The sequence below is a fragment of the Salmo trutta genome, chromosome 20, assembly GCF_901001165.1.
Source record: "Salmo trutta chromosome 20, fSalTru1.1, whole genome shotgun sequence".
Classification (NCBI taxonomy): Eukaryota; Metazoa; Chordata; class Actinopteri; order Salmoniformes; family Salmonidae; genus Salmo; species Salmo trutta.
Genome location: NC_042976.1, coordinates 25,408,474 through 25,413,563, shown reverse-complemented (window position 1 = coordinate 25,413,563; position 5,090 = coordinate 25,408,474).

Genomic DNA, 5,090 nt, shown 5'->3' with positions numbered 1-5,090 from the left:
ATCCAACACTGAATTAACATCGTCAGGGCTTTATGGGGGAAAAATAGAACTAAACGTATTTTATAAATATTTTTGCTCCACCCCCCCCCCTCCTGCCCCCCCCCAATCCGGACCTCCTACCCCCCTCTACAAATATGTTACGAAGATTTACTTGAACTACCTGTATGAAATCATTGTGCAATGATAAACTGTCACTGAAAGCCTCCATGCACAGCTACTGAATGTGCGAAGACATGCATAAAGGGCCCAGAACAAGTGATGTTTCCAACTAACCACATTTATAATGCGATATTATACAAAGGTTGGCTATGTTTCCGAATTTGTATTAGGGTCCATACAATGTCGGAACACTGTCCACTTACTTCTAATCACCACGTATCATAGTCTACTCTAATGCATAAATAGGGCTTTATTGATTTCAATATTACCAGATTTAATGAAGTTACATTACAGCTTCATGAACAGCTGAAAAACAGAGCGAGCTCAAAGACCGTGACAGGTGGCCTGGTCAGAACCAAGATAAGCCTATTTGATTGAGGGAAAAATATAGACGACAATAATTATCTTTATTGGGTAATTGAAACCGGTGCTATGTAGCCTCTAGCTGTGCACTGTGCATTAGATTGTAGAAGACACTGAAAACAAGGTTTTGTTTCTAGTTTTATTTGCCTCGATTGTTTGAATCCTAACGCGTGCATGTTGCTGGTGCGGTCAGTGCGCAATCGCTGGTAGCCTAAATATTAAAATCAGTTCAGTAAAGCAACCTAAATAGCTTATCTAATGAATAACGTTTACACTCTCACACGTTTAAAACGAAGGGTAGCCAATACTTTGTTATCATATCTTTCAACGTGGAGAAGATGTAACAAAACGGAATAGAAAACGTAATTATTGAGTTATACAAGGTTTGTATGGTAGACCTAATCATCTTTTCTATTAATCAGTACATGAATAAAGTCAGGATTTTTCAGAAGTGTGCCTCTTTAGAAAAAAGAGAGACTGGGTAAACACCGAAACATATATGTCCTATGATATACATAGGCCATGATCAAAATAAAATGTTGAACTAAGAAGTGATATACATTATCTTTCTCTATATGTATATACAGCATTTGTGCAAACGTTAAGTATGAAATAAAACCACAGCGCACAAAATTCACCATGAATAAACACTTTTAGATTACTGTTTTTTTATTAGGAAAGTTATAATATTAGACCCCTTGACTTGAATCAAACGAGCGTTCCCTGGGCCAAGTCCGCACTACAGAAAATACAGTCGCTTGGTAAACCATTCATTTTCAAACAAGCATAACCTTTATTTTATTATTAGAATTAATGTAGGACTATATATTTTGTATTTTTTCTGCATATAGTAGCCTATTGAGATGCCTCTGTAATGAAAAGTGCTGTAGAAATTAAATTAATTTTTCTAAAACTTAGTCTATATCAAAATGTTAACAACAGTCTTCGAGTTGTGGTAAAACTATGATTTCATATACCCACAAAATTAGCTACTTTTGGCTGCATATTATCGTCTGATTATGAAATCATCCTAGCCTAAATGCAAACCTGGTGCATCAACGAAACAAACCGGACTACTTGTGTCAGGCTAAAGAAACTGAATTTCAATCACCACCTGAGCTTGACGCTTTATTGATGCATGAATATAGCTATTAATTCAGAGTAAATAATAATTAATATGCAGTCTAAATGATCATTAACGACAACAAGATGGAAACATTTTAATTAATCCTGAAATTCATTAGAAATAAAAGTAGTAAACGAAGATCATTCTAATTCAAGACGTGATTGCTGAATGCCTATCAATGTAGAACTTGAAGTTCATAATCCATTAACTTTGAAAAGATTAAAATAATAATGAACAAAAATACCATAAAAACAATCAATCGTCGTGGTCCTTTCTCAACCAAATATGAATTTATCGCATAGGCTACAGTCCTATTGAGCTACACGTGAAATGAAAACGATTTGTCAACCATAATTAAAAACGGGAACGAGGTGAAGTAAATAATAGCTAGCCTAATATTTGCAAGGAAAGGTTTGTAATCGGAGTATAACAAACCGGTGGGTGTAGCAGCATCAATTGTGATGAACATGGTCATATAGGCTAACAATATTGAAATGATACCATCAAACAAACTTTGAGATAGGAATATTAACAACATTAGGCAATGTGCAAACGCTTATACCTAAAATGTGGTAAGCATGTTGCCATCATGCCTGGATTTTTAGTGTCTCCCGCCCTACGGTGGCCATGTAGAGTATTTCACACCTATAGCCCTAAAATTGCACAAGGCAAATGTGTGCATTAATGTCCAATATTCCAGGACAAAGAGTGTAAATCCCTCAGAGCCTCAGGGAAGAATTGGGCCTATAATATCAAAATACTCGAGCACTGTTGCCCATTCTAAAACCATTTAGATCCCAATTTCTGTTACTGGAAAATGTAAAATGTCTCACTAGAAAGTGTGCAGGATTTCCATTTCAGATGATCATGAGGGTTTTTCATAGCGGCCCTATTTGAGCTAATCAGCGGAATAAGATATGGGTTACTTTTCAGTTTTCACTGTAGCAGGATATCATTTTGTTGATTATGAAGTGGTTAAAGACTTCAACACCCACCGTTCACATTCAATTTGTGCAAGAAGTCGTTTGACCCCGTGACCTCGGGGAAATAAACCATGCAACAGAGGAAACATGTCCGGGCGCAGTAAACCATCCAAAATGACGACACATCGGCTGTTTATAAAACTTCCAAATGAACTGGCAGTTCAGGCTATCGGCGACCCGTTAACTGACAGGTCGGGTATTTCCAAACACTGAACGCAAAATTCTGAATTAAGGGACAAATCATAGAAATCACGCAGATCTCTTCAGTGGATTCGGTCTTTACACAGTGAGCTGCTGCAGGGTATAACAAATGAAAACCCGATCGGGAGAAGTTCAAGGCTATTATCTGGTTTAGACCTATGCCTTCAGATAACACAGCAGAATGGCCTATGCAAGGGAATTTTAGGGAGCGTGGAAATAATCAGTTTATTTTCTGAACGTGATTGTTTGCGCCGACAAATATTTCCGATTGGGAAGAAAATGCAATTGCACGGACGTCAGTTACATATCTAGTTTTGATTTACTTTGATTGAGTCGTCAACTAACGTGAAATACAACAAACAATTTCGCCATGTAATTGCATTTAGGTTAAAAGTTGGGTAAAAAAAAGAGAAAAAAATACCTTACCTTGATGACTTTTTGCAAATGCAGTTAGTTTTCCACGTTGATTCAATGTCATCGTTGTTTTTGGATGAAATGACATGGAAACAACGTTGATTCATGCAGTTTTTGCCCAGTGGGTTATTTCAGGGTTATGTTATTTCAAACTTCTGAGTAAATCAATAAATATATTACCAATAGGACTATAGTACAAAAGTCAAACACAAATTCAAACATACATATAAAACCCTCAATGTTTGTTTTTAGTTTCATTGACTAACGTCAAATAAAAATGTACATTAAATTGGCTACATTTCATAAACTTTGTATTCTACTTGCACATCATCATCTGCACATCTATCACTCCAGTGTTAATGCTAAATTGTAATTATTTCGCCTCTATGGCCTATTTATTGCCTTACCTCCCTAATCTTACTACATTTGCACACACTGTACATATACTTTTTCTATTGTGTTATTGACTGTACGTTTGTTTATTCCATGTGTAGCTCTGTGTTGTTGTTTTTGTCGCACTGCTTTGCTTTATCTTGGCCAGGTCGCAGTTGTAAATGAGTACTTGTTCTCAACTGGCCTACCTGGTTAAATAAAGGTGAAATAAAAAATCATTTTGAAAGTGCATTTGCCTCCGTTACGTTTTTCAATTTAAATTAAATGAATCTAACACTTCATAAAGTATCTGAGTCCGGCTACATGTGTTGCGAATGAAAGTGCCTTATAGTCCAGTCAGAGTACTTCAGCGGCTCTGGGGGTGCAGGCTTTTTCCAAGTTTTGGCCTATGCTCTGATGGAATATAGCCTCCATTGAGATACATGTACAGCTTTTCAGGTGGGCAAATTGGGCATACACTCCATTACACAGTGTATTATACATATGCCTATAAACCGGACATATTTCGGCTACATATGAAGTCTGGACAGAATATAAGACCGAGAGGAGAGAGATTCAGCCGAGCCAGGCAAAAAAACAAAAAAGGCCTATATTTTAAAAAAATAAATCAAGTCGACCTGCGTAAAAACATTAGAAATTCGAATCGAGACGTTTTTATGTGTACTCAAGTACGCTCGATCCCATTAGGCCTACATTTATATTCAAATGACCTTGACATATATGAAATGTTTTATAGCCTACTGAAAGATCTTGCAAGTTAATATTCTATAAAAATAGCATATAATACTGTATGTCTTAAAGGTAGGGTCAGCCATGTGATGGAGATCAGGTTTCCTCAATTAGCGGCCCACGTGCTGAATTTGGCCCGCAGGTGTTTTTATTTGGCTCCCCAAGTTCTGAGCAATTTGTTTTTATTATCATCATCATTATTCTTATAATCCTTTTCATTGTTGGACATAAAATACTAAACACCAGGAAATCCGCTCCAATTGATTTACATTTTGAAAATCGTTTCACAAATATTCCCACACACATTAGAGACATACAAATGTAAGCAAGGTTTGAAATGATTGATTTAGTCAACTATTACAGTGCCTTCAGAAAGTATTCACACCCTTTTTCCACTGTTGTTGTTACAGCCTGAATTTGAAATTGATTACTTTGAGATTTTGTTGTCACTAGCCTAAACGCAATACCCCAAAATGTCAATGGAATTATTTTTAAACATTTTTTAAAAACAAATGATAAAAAATAAAAAGCTGAAATCTCTTGAGACAATAAGTATTCAACCCCTTTGGCCATGTCTACACTTGACACTTACATGTGACTTCTGCTATCAGAATATGAAGATATCACTGAAAAGATGAAGATGCGCAAAAGTCGCTTTGCGGTCTGATTGTGTTCAGATCTGGCGGACCACTTCCGGTCAGGGATGCATCGTGTGCAGATTT